General features: G+C 35.1%; 1 pseudogene; it reads left to right on the top strand.

Annotated features, from left to right (window-relative positions):
• Positions 1–18690: 18690 nt before the first annotated feature.
• On the top strand, positions 18691–18790 carry LOC119624007 (U6 spliceosomal RNA; annotated as a pseudogene).
• Positions 18791–19382: the final 592 nt, after the last annotated feature.

The following is a 19382-nucleotide window of genomic DNA, read 5'->3' as shown; positions in this document are numbered from 1 at the left end:
CACCACAGGGAGGACCGAGGAAGGTCAGATTTAGTGGCCCTTATCAAAGCATCCTTGAGAACCTGCACCCTTGCCTGTCCTCCTAGACCAAAAAGAGGACCGAGAAAAATTGGATTTAGTGGCCCTCACTGGCACATTCTTGAAAACCTGTTAGAGTCCTAAGCATTCTCCTGTTAGTAATGGGACCTTACCACTGTCTTATAAAGATGTTATGCCCCCAAAATGAAGTGGAGGGCCATACCTTGAGGGAGGGAAGGGATCTCCAGGGTTAGAAGAGTAACACATTTTGTCCTCACTTGAATAGGAAGGATATCATTTCTGAAGCTCCCCATATCCTAACTTCAGGAATAGCTTTTGTTAGGCCTGCTATTCTGAGGAGGGATCCTAAAATTCCAGATGAGGTAGTTCTTCCCCCACCCCTGGATGGAGCTTTGGGCAAAAATTTTATGTCTTTCTGATTGGTGAGTCCATGTGCCTAAAGAAGGGAATAGAGTCCTGGAGTTTATACTAGAAATCATTCTTATAGGAGAAACTAGAAAATCACCAGAGAAAGGGAGTGGTTTTTAGAAGCAGGACTAGCCTCGGAGAAGAGAGGCAAGAGGAAGTTTGTCTGACAGGCATTAGAACCCAGGAGACAAGGGTCAGGATACATAGGGTAGAGAAGCGAGTCTCACTTGGGCCACGTAACTTTGAGAGTTCCCCTCATGGCCACAGGGTCAACCAACTTGTTATCAGGACCCCGGAGCTAAATGGCTTTCCTCTCTCTTGACCCTCATCTCAGCCCAAAATTACAGGAAAAGCAGAAGCTGGTTCCAGGCAAACCAATGCTCCCAAATCTGAAGAGTTGGAGGTTGTTAGAGCGCCCTTTCCCAGAAAGCCTGACACCAGTGTCTTTAGTCCAGTGGCTGTGCTATTCACTTTTAACTGGCTGACAGGTGCCTGATATTTAGCCCCCGAATTCTAAGGAAAAATAGGACAGAATAGCAAGCAAAAGGGGTCCAATTGTGCTCACTGCTTGGCGATAGTTTATAGTCCCATTGTGGTCGCCAAAACGTGTCCAGAATTTATTCCTTCTTGTGGATTTTTGGTCTCGCTGACTTAAAGAATGAAGCCACAGACCCTCATGGTGAGTGTTACAGTTCTTAAAGATGGCATTTCCAGAGTTGGTTCCTTCAGATGTTCAGATGTGTCTGGAGTTTCTTCCTTTCAGTGGGTTCCTGGTCTCACTGACTTCAGGAGTGAAGCTGCGACCTTCCTGGTGAGTGTTACAGCTCATAAATGTAGTGCTGACCCAAAGAGTGAGCAGCAGCAAGATTTATTGTGAAAAATGAAAGAACAAAGCTTCCACAGTGTGGAAGGGAACCCAAGAGGGTTGTCACTGCTGGCTTGGGTGGCCAGATTTTATTCCCTTATTTGGCCCCACCCACGTCCTGCTGATTGGTCCATTATACAGAGTGCTGATTAGTGCATTTATAATGCTTTAGCTAGACACAGAGTGCTGTTTGGTGCATTTTTACAGAGTGCTGATTGGTGCATTTACAATCCTTTAGCTAGACAGAAAAGTTCTCCAAGTCCCCACCTGACCCAGAAGTCCAGCTAGCTTCACCTCTCAGTTTCACTCATAAGTGGGAGTTGAATAGTGAGAACAGATGGGCACAGGAAGGTAAGCAGCACATACTGGGGCCTCAGAGGGGGCTGGGGGCAAGGAGAGGGAGAGCATTAGGACAAATACATAATGCATGTGGGACTTAAAATCTAGATGTTAGGTTGATCGGTGAAGTAAGTCACCATGGAACATGTATACCTGTGTAACAAACCTGCACGTTCTGCACATGTATCCCGGAACTTAAAGTGAAAAAAAAGTCACGAAGATTTACACCTATAATTTCTTCTAAGATTTTAACATTTTCAGCTCTTGCCCTTAGGCTTATTATCAATTTTGAGTTAATTTCCCTACATGGTGTGAGGTTGGGGCACAACATCATTCTTTTGCATGTAATATTAAGTTATTACAGAACCGTTCCTTGAAAAAACTATTCTTTCCCCAGTATATTGTCTTGACATCTGCTATGACTTGAATGCCTATGTTCCCTGCAAAATTCATCTGAAACTTAATCTGCAATGCAAAAGTGTTAAGAGTCTTTAGGAGAGAATTAGGACATGATGGCTCCTTGCCCCCATGGATGGGATTAACATCTTTTAAAGACACTTTTTTATTCTTGTGATTTTCACCATGTGAGGACACAGCATTCATCTTTTTTGCCATGTGAGAAGTCAGCCTCAACACTCTATCTTAGCAGCTTTTACTTATTAAATGCTGGCACCTTAATCTAGGACTTCCCAGCCTCCAGAACTTAACAAATAAATTTCCATTGTTTATAAATTACCAAGTCTTGGGAATTATGCTATAGAAGCACAAACAACACATCTATGTTGAAAAACAATTGAAAAGCAATAACTGTGATGGTTTATTCTTTGATTCCTAATTCTATTCCTTTGATCTTGCCATAACACACTGTCTTGATGACTATAGCACTGTAAAAAAGTGTTGACATCTGGAAGCATAAGTTCTTTAATTTTGTTTTGTTTTGTTTTTCTACAGTGTTTAGTTATTCTAGGTCTTCTGAATTTCCAAATGAATTTTAAGATCAGTTTGTCAATGTCTACAAAAAAAAAAAAATCAGCAGAATTTTTTATAGGAATTGCTATAAATGTCCAGATCAATTTGGAGAATATTGCCATCTTAATATTATGTCCAATGCTGCTCTCTCCATCATGTTGTATTTCAGTGTGCAAGTTTGTACTACTTTTGTTAAGCTTGTGTTAATCTTATTTTTCAATGCTATTGTAAATAGAATTGCTTTTAAAATTACATTTTAGGCTTTTCATGCCAGTACTTAAAAATACAACTGAATTTTGTATTTTCAACTATGTCCTGAAAATTTGATGAGTTCATTTACAAATCTAATTGTTTTTCATGGATTACTTATGATTTTTTATATTCAATTTTATGTCATCTGCAAATAGATACAGTTTTATTTGATCCCTTTGGATCTGTATGTATCTTATTGATTTTCCTTGATTAATTTTCCTGGTTATAGCCTCCAATATAATGGTTGAATAGACACAAAGTTGAATAGAATGAAAGTAAACATTATTGCCTTGTTTTCCCTCTTAGGGACAAATATTCTATATTTTATTATTATGTATTATGCTTGCTGTGGGTTTTTTGTAGATGTTCTTCCTCAAGTTGAGAAAGTTCCATTCTATCTCTTAGTGTTGAGTAATATTTTCATTAACATATTTTGTATTTCTGTCTGATATTCTTTTTTTGTATTAGGTTGTTGGAAAAGTAAAGGTGAAAATCACAGTTATATTTGGTATCAGAGTAATATTGGATTCAGAATAAACTGAAGAGTATTCCTTTGTCTTCTACTTTGGAAGTGTTTGTGAAGAACTCGTGTTAAGTTTTCTTTAAACATTTGGTAGAATTCACCAGTGAAACTATCTGAGGCTGTGCTTTTTTTTTTGGACATGGTTGGGGAAGCGAAGTGCATTTATAGTTACTAATTCCATCACTTTGCCTGTTATTAATTTGTTAGGTTTGCCTTTTTCTTCTTGCATCTTTTTTTGTAGTTTATTTTTATTAAAAAATCTTCAGTTTCATCTAGTTTTTCTAACTGGTTATTTAAGAGTATGTCGCTTAATTTCCACATAATAGTGAATTTCACATATTTCTTTCTGATATTGTAAATATTATGTAAGAGCATTAAGTATATAATTTGTTCTTCCTACTTTTTAATTTCACTGTTTTCTTTTTTCTGTCTTCCTATATACTACTTGAGTATCTTTTAGAATTTCATTTTGATTTGTCTGTAGTGATATTAAATAGAAATCTTATTTGGGAGAATTTTAGTTATTACTTTTTAAATCATTTTTAGCCCTGTCTTCTTTCTCCTTTCCTTTCAGAACCCCAATGACATGAATTGAACATTTTTGTTGTAATCCTACTTGTCTCAATATTTTTTCAGTCTATGTTATCCTTGTTGTTTGTTTTAAAATAATAATTTCTACTGTTCTTTCTCTAGTTTACTGATATTTCTATTTGTTCTACATTTTGCCAGTGAGTTCATCCACTTAGATTTTTAAAATTATAATTATTGAATTTTTATGTTCTAACATATTTATTTATTCTTCTTTATATTTTGTCCTTCTTTAATGAGACTTTCTATTTTTTTCCTGAGGCTTTCTAATTTTTCATTTGTTTCAAGAATATTTGCAATTGCTGTTGAAGCATTTTTATCATGGCTGCTTTAAAATTTATGTCAGGTAATTCTAATATCTCTTTATTGTTGGTGTTGACAGCTATTGATTGATCTTTTTCAATCAGTGGAGACCTTTAGGGTTCTTGATCACAAGTGACTTTTAAATTTAAATCTGAATATTTTAATAATATGTTAGAGATTCTGAATCTTACCTAAATCTTTCATTTTCAGCTGCTTTTCTGTGACACCAATAGAGCTGGTGAAGGGGATGTACCCTTTCATCACTTCCAGGAGGAGGCAGAAGAGTAGATTCTCAACTGAGCCTCCATTGATACACCAAGAGATTGTCATTATTACTGCTAGGTAGGTTATCTCATAAGATCACCACTGACACTGACATAGGAGTCATTATCATCGGGGAATGGTAAAAGCCATGAATCCCTACTAGGCTTCTTCTGACACCACTCCTTTGAGGAGCGGAAAGGGTAGTTTGATATGTTGAGTGAATGCGGAAGTTTAATCTCTACACAGTTTTTCTGTTGACACCTCTGGTGATGAGGTCTGACTGCTGACTATTGGGGATAAAGTCCCAACTCCTTCCTTGTTTTTTTCTGATACCTTTCCAGCAGAAATGCACCATTCCAGGGCACTTCATTGTAGCTTCATAGGAATAGAAGTCTAGGGTCCACATTCATCTTTTCCTAATGTAAAGTGGGAGTGTTACCAAGTTTAATTCTATAGTTCTTGGCTGCAGTAGAGCAATGGTTGTTATACATTACCTGTTTTGCTAAGCTATTCTTTCCTATGGCTAGAAAAAGCAGACTTCTGTTGCTGCTGTTGTTCTTTTTAATCTCCACTCATTGGCTGGCTTTCTAAGCTCCAAATATGAGACCTATAAGGCAAAAAGAAAACCTAGGGAAGTCACTACCATACTGTTCTTTGGACCCCAAGGTAGCTGTCTTCTTTTTATCTTCATTTTTCAGAATTTTCTTATGTTTGTTTTACATATACTGTTGAGATTTCTTTGTTGTACTTAAGGAGAGGAATAGGAACAAGTTTGTCTACTCTATCTGCCTAGAAACATAAGTCTTGTTTCTCTGACTGTATTTGTTTTGAGTTATTATCAAAATGGTTTACCTGGAGATTACAATTAATATTTAACTGAAAACAATTTAATTCAGATTAATATAAACTTTATTTCAATTGTATACAAAAATATTCTTTCTGTTTAGCTCTGTAGGCTCATCCTCCATTGTGTTATTATCATACACATTTGAGTTAGTATCTACTGCCTTTTCATTTCAATCTGAAGAATTTCCTATATTTTTTCCTAGGGTAGATCTACAAGCTATGAATGCTCTTAGTTTTTGTTTACCTAGGAATGTCTTAATATCTCCTTCATTCTTGAAAGGTAATGTAGCTTGCAGCCTTTTTCTTTTCGTATTTTGGATATGTTGTCCTACTGTCTTCTAGTCTCCATGGTTTCTGTAGAGAAGTCAGGTAGTAGTCTTCCTGAAGATCCCTTGTGTATGATGACTAGATTTTCTCTTGATATTTTCAAAATTCTTTTGGATTTGGCTTTCAGCAACTTTACTATAATGTGTCCATGTGTATATCTTTATAATACTACTGAAGTTTTTTGAGGATGCATAGGTTAATACTTTTTCTCAAAAAGTTTTGGGTCATTATTTGTTCAAATACTGTTTCTGCTCTCTCTTTTTTCCTTCTGAGACTCCTGATACACATTTTTTAGTACAATTTGATATGCATTTTTGGGTGTTATACTTAGGTCTTGGAGACCCAATTCATTCTTCTCATTCTTTTTTCTTTCAGTTCCTTACATTGGACAATTTAAGTTGACCTATCTTCAAGTTCATTGATTCTTTCTTCTGCCAGTTCAAAGTTATCTTTGAATGCCATTAATGAACGTTTCATATCTGTTATTCAAAATTTATATTTGGTTCTTTAAAAATAATATTTATATACTTATTAATAGTATTAATTTGGTAAGACATCATACTTGTACTATCCTTTAATTCTTTAGATATTTAATTTTTGTTCTTTAAACATACTTGAAATGGCTGATTTGAAGTATTTGTTTTAGTAAGTCCAGTATCTAGATTTTCTTAAGGATAATTTTTTGACTTATTTTTTTATCCCATGTATGGGTTATATTTGGTGAGTTTTGCATTATTTTCTGTTTTTGAAAACTGTATATTTTAAGGAGTATAATGTGGCAGCTCTGACACCCAGCTAACCGCCAGGATTTGTTGTGCTTTGTGTTACTGCTGCTGTTTCTGTTTGTTTCTTTGGTGACTTTCCTAGACTAATTCTATGAAGACAATATTCTTTGTTATGTTTGGTTACTAAAGTCTCTGCTTAGTTATCTTAGTAGTTAGGCAATTATTAAAAATAAATTTTATTCAATATTTTGAACCAATAATTCTCCCAGCCATTACCAAGGGGCTCTGTGTATGCGTTGGGGCATGTCTTCAGTAGTCCAGAGGGAAGTTTACAAGTCTTCCTTATCTTTCACTTCCTGCTTATACAGAGCTTCAAAATCAGTTAGAGGTAGGTGAATAGAGTTTTCTTATTCTTCCTCGGATATGTGCATAGTTCTGCACATGTATATGACCTTCTATATTTTCAGGAATATGTTGGAACTTTTCAAAGCCCTCTATGGGCATATTATTCCTTAGTTTTTCATATATCTATATCTATATCTAATCTATATATAATTTCTATTGTTACCTCCAACAGCTATCACTGTCTTGGGAACACACAATGACTAGCATTGACATTGATTATTTTCAACAAATACCCTAGGGATAGAGTTGTGCACGCTGAGAGAGCTCTGAGAAGGTCAAATAAAGACCAACCCTATGAATTACGCTTTTCTGGAGAGCTTTCAGATAAAATAGTGACAATTCTCTAGAGATAGGGGTCTGGGTATGCTCCAAATACATTCTGCTCCCCTCCAGTAATTGCTCATCTGTTGGTTTTCAGCTACTGTAATTATAAGAATGCTGGTATTCATGCCTACCACAGAGGCAAGGCAAGAGGTAGGAAAGTAGGTCAAGCTCCAAAGATTACTGTTTTATGAAGATTTAGTCATTTTTAAATTCTCCTTGATGACAATCCTTTGGTTAGTTTCTAGAGTTACGATGACGTTGATTTTGAAAATTTTTGTTAGTGTTTTTTCTGCTTTTTATGAAGGAACAGAATTTCAGAGGCCCTCCATCATTTGAGAAATGTTCTGCCTAAGTATTTTACACTTGCAATTATTTATGAAAGAAAAATTACACAAAATATTATGCTTGATTGGCAGGTAATAATCAGTAAGATAATCTTTACACTTCTCCCTTTTATAAAATAAATCTTAGAATGGAGAAGGTAATTATCAAATAAAGATAAAAAGGAAACTAATGAAACCAGGTGACATGGTGAGAACATGGATTACTGCCACCTTGAGCTGATCCCTGTGATTTTTGCTAGTACACTGGAAGACTTTTAGAGAAGGCAGATGTGAGAATCTTGCATGCTGAAGTCAAAGGATTACTACTGAAATCCTCAGTCTGCCTGCTCCGAGTCCTGAAAAAAACACTCAATCTTTTCTCCTTCTGACAAAACTTAAAAGCATGTGGTATAATATAATTGAAGGCAAAAATGATTATTGAGTAACCTCATTTTTAGAGACAAGGAAACTGATGTGAAGAGGAGTCCAGTTATTAGTGCCAGGTCACCCAAGGCTTAGTGGTAGAGTAGAGTGTTAAAATTCAGACTCTTCCACTCACTATACTGATCTCATTACAGCGTTCTATTATGTCAATAGTGAAAATATTTTCTAAAAGTTGTTTTGGTTTAATATCAAATGATTACTTTCTCCAGGCTTTTTCTCACACTGTATGTGAGAAAACATACTATGTGTGTTAGTGAACTGAGATTGAAGATTTTCCATAAGATAGAGTTCTATGGTTCTGTATCAAATATAATGAGAAAGAGTTTCCAGATATAATGGAGAAACACATTTTGTAGATGGGTGGCCTGCAGTTTTTATGTTGGATGCCAAATCACTCGATGTATGGGTATCAAAGTAGGTTAGAAAATGAGTTGTCTCTGCTTTACAACCATGGTACACCATTTTTCTACATCTAGTGTAAGCTTCTTAAAAATGTCTTCTTTTCTTCAATTGTTTAACACTATACTGTATTTTTATAAAATTTCTAAAAAGTATATTAAAAATTGACTTAACTGCCTCTAATAGTCATAAACACTATAAAGCAGCTATGTTAATGTCTCCTTATCATATTCTTTAAAAAAAAAACATAACTTTTTAAAGACTAGGGAATGTCTGAAATATTGTTGTAGTTACAATTTGATATTTGTCCATAATAAATAAATAAATGTCAAAATGGAATATCATACCCAGAAACAATTTTCTGACCTGGCAACATTATTATTCACTGGAATTTCCATTTATATTAGCATTTTAAATGAAAAATTAGCCCCAGAATCCAATTTGACTTTACCAATCAAGCCTGGGTGCAGTATATTGATTCAGAATTTTGGAACATCACTTTTCATCATATCATGTTACATCCAAATGTATCATGGCACAATGAGCCTGGCTTGAATCTTAGACATAAATAATTACAAGAAAAAAGAAAAGATAGGGATTAGGGTTATCAAAAGAAAATCCAAAAAGCAAAAGATATATTTAAAGATGTCTACAGAAAAGGCAGCACCTAATAGACTCCACCGTGGATATGTCAAGGTCTCTGCTTCCTAACGATGGAAGCAAGGGGTCTGAGGATGAGAAGATTTAATTCGGAAAGAATGGCTCCCCTAAGCACGACCTCCCCCGAATTCACAGAAGTCAAACTACTTCAGAAATTGAGTGTTCATTCAGGGACAATAGTGTGATAAGCTCCCTGAGATAGGCGAGATCAAGGTTATACAGACAGTTCCAAATGATCCAGAGTCCTTTAACATCAGCTGACTGCCATTTCTGGGCTCTGAAGCAGAAGAAAGATCTAAGTGATAATGTGTGGCTGTGAATTACCGCTGCAGTTACGGCATTTTGATCTAACTGTTCTTGTTAATACGAAACCAGGAAGGCAGATAAAAAGGCAGGGAGTTCCCAACTTTAGAAACTGGCTAATCCCCACATTTTTCTTACTGCAAGTCATCCATTACATTGTCAATTTAAAAAATCACTTTAATATTCACATTCCGTACATAGTTTCTGATATAATTTTAGCTTTTCTGAATAATGATGAGAAACAGAAAACAAAAATCAGAATCTAGCCCTGGTTAAGGGCATATTATCTCCATCAGTTGTGGTTTTTTTTTTGTTTGTTTTTTTGTTTTTTAAACAAAGTAAGATCAGGACTTTTGGGCCTTGCTTTGTAATGTAAGAATGTCACTGAGAAACTCTTTGATCAATGTGGATTGCCAAAAAATTTAAGTTTCACTAGAATTTGTGTAAAGTACTGTCTCAATAATAATAATAGCATCAGTAATGTGCCAGTTTCTTTACACACACACACTGTGATATAATAATCAGAATAGTCAAACTCCATAATCTCCATAATACAGAGGATGTTATGGAGACCTAGGGAAATTGAATATTTTTTCCCAGTTGAGCTTATCAAAGAAAGAGTAACAGAGAAATGGTTAGATCTTGAGTCTGCCTGGGCTCAAAGACTGTAAATTTTACTACATTATGCTATATTACCATGCAAAATAATAGAGATTTAGTTACATTTTGAAATAAGTTTTTCTTGAAAGCACGAAGTGGTACTTTCATAAGATAAAGGGAGTCTCTTGATGTGACAGGTTTTTTTCATTGATCAGTATCTTTCCTGGCATAGTGTCTGCTTCACAGCAGGCACTGAATACCCTGAATGAATGGAAGAACTGGCTGTGTTATGAAGAGGTAGTCCACACTCCCCTCTCCAAACAGTTGGATATAGTTGTATTTTACTTCTTCATGAACGACAATCCTTTATTTCTTTATTCTTTCCTAATGTGATTATTAAAAGAAAGATATATACTAAAACATAACAAGGATAAAAAGAGAATATATATACACTTTCAGAAAAGAAGCACAAATGAGAGACATGAAGCTCATCATCATCACCCAAAAGCATTCATTAACACATTTTTCACGTGACCTAGAAGCAGGCCTTACTAAATAAAAGACTGGATACTCATCAATAGCAAGCTATCTGCTATGCATTTTAAGTAAATGTTAGAATGTACGCCTTGTAGTCGGACAAATTAGGGTTCCATACCTAGTAATGTGACTCCAGGCAAACTTCTTTGTTCCTTTTTTTTTTTTTTCTTATTGAGTCAGAGTCTGGCTCTGTCACCTAGGCTGGAGTGCAGTGGTGTAATTTCAGCTCACTGCAACTTCTGCCTCCCAGGTTCAAGGGATTTCCAGCCTCAGCCTACCATGTATCTGGGCCTACAGGCATGCACCACCGGGTCCAACTAATTTTTGTATTTTTAGTAGAGATGGGGTTTCACCATGTATGTCAGGCTGGTCTTGAACTCCCGACCTCAGGTGATCTGCCTGCCTCGGCCTCCCAAAGTTCTGGGATTACAGGCGTGAGCCACCGCACCCAGCCCCTTTGCTTCTTAATGGACAACATTATTGCCACTTACACATTTGTAAAAAGGATTAGAAATAATTTTGGAAAACTTTTGGCAAATAAGTCATTAGTAATTAGCATTTACTTTGATGGGAAACAAAGATGACATCCTCTTTGGCTTGCCATGAGAAGAAACTGGTAACCATTACAAGCATATCGGTGAGGTGTTTTTTTGTTTTGTTTTGTTTTGTTTTGATACCGACTTTAAGTTTGTTAGAATGGTACCATGGATAATAGTAGTCTGGGGAAGCACATAAATAATATATTATATATTCTATTTTTATTTATGTTTTCTTCCCATATATATCTTTCAGGGCCTGTATTACTTTGCGAAACTAATATAGATGATTTCTTCAATCTGTTTGCTATGGAATCAGGCTCCAGCAAAGGAGGCTCTATGACGACAATTGCACAGAGGAGAACACAGTTAGTTATAATTGCAAGGTGCCATCGAGAAACACATGAATAGGGAGATACCTAGACTGGCTTTAGAGAAGGAGTATAGAACACACTCACTCTGAACAACCACACAGTTTGAATCTAACAAAACATTATTATCTTTGCTTTTGATTTCTTTGGGATGCCACCAAAGCCCTGTTGCTGTAACACTACTGCAGTCTCTACTTATTAACTTGGTGCTAGACCCTGATTGTTTCATAACTAGCATTAAAACTACCGAATCAAAACCCTGAGTGTTTGCATGCAAATTATTCAGGTTAAAGGAAAACCAACTGGGAAATACAGAGACTCAAATCGCTTTACTAATTTTAACTTCATAGAGCTCACAATTTTAAAATAATAGGAAGATCTCAAGAGTAATAATGGTATACAGTAACCAACAAGTTTAGAGTAATAGCAAAAGAATCTTTGTTCTTCAGTTAAAATTAAATTAGTTTATAAATAAATAAAGGGATTTTTTTTCAATTCAGGGTTTTCTTCTGTGTTTCCATCTTTGCAATCTGGTTTAATCAATGATACCAATAGCTGGTGTTATTCTATAATGTTAAACCCACAACTGTGACTCCAAAATGGGGCCCCATTCATTTTCTGTCATGTCTTTAGCCGTGAGAACCTAGGGAAAGACACTGTTACCTGACCACCTTTGCTCTCTTAGGGTGAGGGTATTCAGTAAGATCCTTTCATGGTTCCGTTTCACAGACAGTATACAGTCATTGAGAACTAGGCACTGGAATCAAATAGGCCTGGGCTCAGATGTAATTTATTTATTTATTTATTCATTTATTTATAATTTATAATACATTTATTTATCCAGCAGTTATTCAAAAGGTACCCACCAAGGGCCAGATTTTGGATACTGTGGATAAAACAGAAAACAAAACAGATGAATCCCTGACCTTATATATATGTATTTTTAATATTATGGCAGGAGGACACAGAAAAAAAAAGCAAAAAATAAAATATAAGATAAGAGCAGACATGGTGACTGCTGTGATATGAAGAAGGCATAATTTGCTAGCTCTGTTAATTTGAGAAAGTACTTACATATTTGAATTACTATAAAAGGTGGATAGATACTATTACTCTCTTCATAGGGCTGAAGTGCTGAACTCAGTGACGAGTTAGTACACAGTGACTGCTCAATCTAAGCCATTGTTTTCATTGCAAATTAAAGTTGTTAACCTCAATTTTTACTTTTTTCTACTGACTGTTTATGTTTATTCTAACTAAACAAAATTTATTATTACTTATGTTAAAGCACTGTTTGGGATACTGCTAGGTATATAACAGGAAACAAAAAGTAAAAACAACAAAACACTCTACCCTCAGTGAATTTGGCATGCATGATTTTATTAAGTTGGAATCATATGAAGTTGCTTGTTTATAGGCTAAAACAGTTGAATAATGAATTTATTTAAACAGCAGTTTCTCATATCTCTGAAGTAGAAGAGTGGGCTCCCAATTTATATTTATAAGAGACTTTTAAGTCATATAAGTTAAAGAGTAAATCAAAGATCTGGATGTTGAGCTATACATCAGTAGCCTTGCCATACTTTTGAGTAGCAGCTTGCCTTTATAATATAAAACATGTGGCTTCTCACACGATCAAATTTGCAGTTTATTTATTTAATCTGATGGACACCCATATTTGAAGGCTATCTAATATTTTCAAAACCACTGTAATAGTTTGAAATCATTTGTGGATCTATATGTACAATATAACATATTCTAGCCAACTTGGAATAATTTAAATGCAAAACTCAATTCCTTAGAAAAGATACAAAATAATTAAAATAAAATTACCAGAGGCCTGACACTGATCATGCTTGTAATCCCAGCACTTTGGGAAGCCGAAGCGGGCGTATCACTTGAGGTCAGGAGTTTGAGACTAGCCCGGGCAAAGTGGCGAAACCCCATCTCTACTAAAAATACAAAAATCAGCAGGGCGCGGTGGCACACGCTTGTAATCCCAGATACTCAGGTGGCTGAGGTTCGAGAATCGCTTGAACCTGGGAAGGTGGAGATTGTAGTGAGCTGTTATTGAGCCACTGCACTCCAGCCTGGGTGACAGAGTTTTGTCTCAAAAAGTAAAATAAAATAACATAACTAGGAAAAAAATTTTGCTTCCTTAAAGTAAAATAGTATTCTGGAACCCAGATACCAGATGCCACGTTTAAGGAATTGGTGGTCTCATGTTCATGGCTAAGAGCACAAACTCTGAAGTTGAATAGCCTGGGTTAGAATCCTGGCGCTCTCATTTTCTGTTTGTATGATGGTGGACAAATCAGTTGACCTTTCTGTGCCTTAGTTTCCCAACTTGTCAAGTTGAGATGATAATACTGCATTCATGGCTTCCTTTGAAGTTTAAACAAATTTATATAAAATGCTCAGAATGTTTGGCATATGGTAAGAGCTATATATTTAACTGCTATTGTTATCATTATTATCATTTATTTATACAAGAGGAAACTGTCATTCTGCAAATAATTAATTTATATCAAATGTGTTTTCTCCTTTGTGTCTTTTTTTTCTTCATCGGGCTAAATCAGTGAAGGGGAAAAAAAATAAACTATTTCCCAAATGAGATTAAAGTCCCTAGAGAATGTTTCATAAGTACCTGCTGATTACTAAGAATAAAGTTTTTAGCAAAAGATTTTAGTTTTAGCCTCAGTGCCTCCAGAGTTATTGTTGCCATCAATCAAATGAGGTAACCTCTCTGAACCTTGGTTCGCACATCTCTAAAATAGGAATAATTAAGTTTTTACCTATTTGCAAATAGTTGAGAACTTGTCATTAATTGTTAATTTGAATATATAAATATAGGACAGTATTGTGTTACTCATATTGATAATATATATTGTTTTTCTCAAGATGCCCTTAAAGTGAGCTCCTGAAAAAGCTAACACGTTGTAGAAAGTATCTCCATTCAATATCTGACAGAGTGATTCTACAAGTAGAAAAATCAGGTACAGTCTTTCTACTTGTTGAAATGAGTGTGGTTTTACTATATAGGTAAGGGTCCTGAGAGTTAACAACTCCCCAAATAGTCACATTTGCCTTCTGTAAGCCACCCGTCAAGATCAACCCTAGCCCCTTTCAGAGGGCCCATGTTTTTCTTTTTTTTTTTAATTTATTTTTTATTTCAATAGGTTTTCAGGGAGCAGGTAGTGTTTGGTTACATGAATAGTTCTTTAGTGATGATTTCTGAGATTTTGGTGCATCAATCACCTGAGAAGTATACACCGCACCCAATATGTAGTCTTTTATCCCTCACCACCCTCCTACTTTTTCCCCCTGAGTCCCTAAAGTCCATTATATCATTTTTATGCCTTTGTGTCCGCACAACTTAGATCCCACTTATGAGTGAGAACATACGATGCTTGGTTTCCATTCCTGAGTTACCTCACTTACAATAATGGTCTCCAATTCCATTCAGGTTGCTGTGAATGCCATTATTTCATTCTTTTTTATGACTGAGTAGTATTCCATGGTGTATATATACCACTCTTTCTTTATCCACCCGTTGATTTATGGGAGTTTGAGCTGGTTTCATATTTTTGCAATTGCAAACTATGCTGCCATAAACTTGCGTGTGCAAATATCTTTTTCATATATTGACTTCTTTCCCTCTGGGTACGTACCCAGTAGTGGGATTGCTGGATCAAGTGATAGATCTACTTTTGGTTATTTAAGGAATCTCCACACTGTTTTTCCTAGTAGGTATACTAGTTTACATTCCCAGCAACAGTGTGAAAGTGTTCCCTTTTCACCATATGCACGCCAACATCTATTGTTTTTTGATTTTTTGATAATGGCCATTCTTGCAGGAGTAAGATGGTATCACATTGTGGCTTTGATTTGTATTTCCCATTTTTTCATATGCCTGTTTGGGCCCATAGTTTTCACCAGACAATGTTACTTTTTTTCCAAACCAGGTAAGGAATCTGATAATACTAGTAATTACAATAAAAATAGCTATAACAATAACAGCCAACCCTTCCATAGAACTTTCTATGTGTCAGATACTGTTCTTAGCTTTTTACATCATCTTACATTATATTTGGTTCACTAGTCAGAAGTTGTTATGCCACCATCCGGGTTAACATTATAATTGAAATAACATTATTCTTTCATGAGATGAATACTCATAGAGAGATTACTATGTGTCTGATTTCCATCTGGAATGTTGAAGCCTTCTACTGTTCCTCATACCTCTACCATCTCTGGTTCTGTGAAAATAGAGGCTGCTTTATTTTTCAGTCTTTCACAAATTCTCTTCTAGAAATTATTTGTTTCATTTCTCTGCCATCCGTTATTCCTACTCTCTGTCCTGTGTGCCTAGAACCTCTTTTGCATAGTATACAAGCTACATTCTTAGATTCTCTAGAGAATGTTCTCTTCTTTTCCAACTTCACTGAACTCAACTCAGCTTCAGAGATGATCCTGCTATGTAACCACCCACAGTGTAAGATGTCCACACTGGGAGAGGTCACAGATTACAGGGACAGACCAGTGGGTATGGGATAGCCAATTTTATTTGCATTCTACTACCCTCCTTCTTTTGTTTTTTTAAAAAAATCTTTGTTTGAAAATTGCACCATCTGATTTAATCCATTGCAAACTGGGCTTTTTTTTTTTTTTTTTTTTTAACAAAAGCAGATAACCTAATAGACATAAATTGATATCAGCTTATTTTATATTTATATATATTCAGACAGAAAATTACATAGAACTACCATATAAATTATATTGCACTTTTTAAAATTTATTAAAATCTGAGTGATTATAATAGTACATTTAGAAAACTGTATCAAACTCATCACAAAGACAAATTATTCACATACCCCAGAGATAAGTCACTATCTTACAATTTTATTTGTGAAATTTCCTTATTTAACTTAAATTAATTTGTGTTAAAATGCAATCAGTAAATGTGAAAAGACCAACAATTTCAAGTCAGAGTAAGGGTCATTGGAAGAATGAATGACAGGCACTGGTACTCCTGCTGTCAGATGTATGATGCAAGCAGCAAAAAGAATGAGACTATTTTGTCCTGATAATAAATTAATAACTCCTAATCACGCACACTTCTGCTTGGTTTTCTCTCTGTGCTCACAGAGTCAGCATGTGGCTCTCCAAACTAATGGAGAGCAGCATTAGCATTACTAATATGGAACAGATGACTATCCCTTTGGGAGTTTTCTTGTTGTCATAGCAGTTCTCAAGGCCTCAGAAAATGAGAAGAAAGAAGAGGTGAACACCAGCTCCAGAAAAGTAATTTAGAGCTTTCTTCCAGTAACTTTAGTTTCTATGCTCTTAACACCCTTTGAATCTCTTATTTTAGTTTCCTTAATTATATAAATATCTACTGGAAAATGTATTGTTTTAAAGGCAGTGATAAGTGCTGTGGGATATGCTACTAAGGAGGATGAGAGAGGAGATAGGCTGTAGGAACTCAATAATGATCCCCAAACTATTCATTCTATAAAGCCATGGAGAATGTCTACTCATTTGCCAACATAGTGCCTAGAACATTTGTGGCTACTAATAAAGATTTGGTAAATGGATGAATCAGAAGCAATGTCAGAAGAATGAGAAAGTTTGCATAACTCAGACAAAGGGTCAAGCATTTAGTCACATGCTAGTCACCAATCTGGCATGATGCTGAGAATTCTAAGAAATAAGTAACGAAGAAAGCAATTACAAATTTAAATACAGCTCAAACATGCCCTTGTCAGTGGACTGAGGGTAATGTAGCTGGCAGTCTGACATTAATATACTTGTGGGTGAGCAGGACATTTATGGTTCTTTATTCCAGATTCAGGAAAAGATTGTAGAAGCAGTGGCCTGTATGTGGTCAGTTCAGCCTGATAAGCATGTACACCAGTAAATAGTTATTACCAAATTTGTCATGCCTAAGTCCTCCTGGATAATTTAATTCCAAACTATTTCTATTAATTTTCACAAATTGATTCCTGATTTAAAAATGTTCACAGTGGTTCCCCCACCCCCGTCCCCCGCTTCACCCATCTAGTGATCTTGGCAATGACTAGGAAACTTTAAGTTATGCTCTTCGAGATACAAGGCTCTAAGATATTGCTGTTTACTCAGTAGAAAGGATTTAAAATTGGTAGCCTTCATTCAACTGTTTACTTTTATTTTTGGGAGTATATTTTGTCTACTTCGGTTTTTAAAAATTTGTACTACTACAATTTGGAATGTCCCTCTTCCTGTATGATTCTAAGGGGCTTTTCTGAAGATGCACTAAATTTGCACTACAAATCTACAAATCTTTCCTTCTAAGAAAGCTATAAGACTGTTCTGGCAGTGCGCATTTAATCAGCAGGTCTGTCTCTTAGGTCATCTTTCTAAGAACTGTGTTGCGTAAATTATATGCTAATCTTACCTGGGGTCAGAATGCTTAGAATATAGTTACTGTGAAGTGAAGTCACATCATCCATTTATATTGCAGTGTTCAGTGGAGTTACAGTTTTGATTTTTATCTTTTTGTTTTATATTTTTTAAAAAGAACAAAATCACTTGAAGAGGAAACACTAGTACTTTTCTGCTTTTACAGATTATGCTTATTTTAGAAGACTATATCTAAAGGGGTATTTTGGAATGTATTGGATATTAAACAATTCACTATGTGCTTTTTAAATAGTTTTAAAGTTTAGTATTTTTTGACTTAATGTTATTTATAGTTGACTGAAGGAGACAATATATAGAATGCATAGTTGTCTTACATATAACTTCAGAAACTAGATTTATTTCTAAGTTTATTGATTAACTGTACATTAAAAAACACAAACTTACATACATGTATTTCATTTGTCCCAGCTTCAAAAGCTGTCTAGCATAGGGTCAAAGGAAAGCATCTAAATGTCTACAGTATACATAAGATTAGAAAGCTCTCTGAGTAATGAGCCTGCCTTAATTATAGAAGAGAAATTTAGTTAAAAATGTTTTTAAATAGTAGATAATATAAAAAACTCAGAATATACCACACTCTATTTTTACTGCTTTATATGGATTACCTGATTTAAAACTTACAATGATATTCAGCAGTAGATACTTCTGTTATCCTAATTTTATGAGTTGAAAACAGTATGTGGAGTTTAGATCTTGCACTTTCAGTTGCTCAGGCTTCTCATGTATAATAATTATTTCTTCTACTTTCCTTTAGCTCATATGCCCATGATTACATTCCTTATATTATCATCACTACTAGGTGCATCACCTACAAAAGCTCAAATTCCAGTATTCTATTTTTTTTACTACCACTTCAAATTCTTCTAAGTCACCTACTCTGATTTTCCAGTTTCAACAAGCCTGTGTTGGAACAATACAGAGATTAGCATGGCCCTGTGCAAGGCTAATTTAGAAATTAACAAAATGCTTCATATTTTTAGTCTCATGGGTTGGGCAATTTAATTTTGGAATTGTATCAACTCTCTCCAAATTGATCTATAGATTTGCTACAATTATAATAAAAATACCACAAAATTCCTTTTTTTTTAGGAACTTGAAAACAAACTCTAAAATTTTTGTGGAAGTGTGGAGGGCTAAAAAAGCTAAGGCGGCTTGAAGACAAAAATCAAGAGTATACGGCTTGCTCTACAAATATCAATGATAGTTATAAAGATACAATAATTAAGAGCAGGTTGTATTAGTGAAAAGGCAAAGACATGAATGACCATAATAGAATTCACAAAATGAGCTTCTTTGCTGTAGTCTCACCTACTTAGGAGACTGAGGTGGGAGGATTGCTTCAGCCTGCCACATAAAAATCAGCATTGAACTTTTAACAATGGTAATTCTGTAAAACATTACAGGAAATAATATTTTCAATAAATCTTGCAAAAACTAGTTATCCATAAGAAAAAATTAAATTAAATAAATTCCTACTTTAATACAAACACATACACACACACACACACACACACACACACACAATCAATTCCAGATAAATCACAGACCTAAATTTGAAAAGCACACAAAA

The sequence above is a fragment of the Chlorocebus sabaeus genome, chromosome 11 (assembly GCF_047675955.1).
Source record: "Chlorocebus sabaeus isolate Y175 chromosome 11, mChlSab1.0.hap1, whole genome shotgun sequence".
Lineage (NCBI taxonomy): Eukaryota > Metazoa > Chordata > Mammalia > Primates > Cercopithecidae > Chlorocebus > Chlorocebus sabaeus.
Note: the sequence above shows the minus strand (reverse complement) of the source record. Positions and strands in the feature narration are given on the sequence as shown.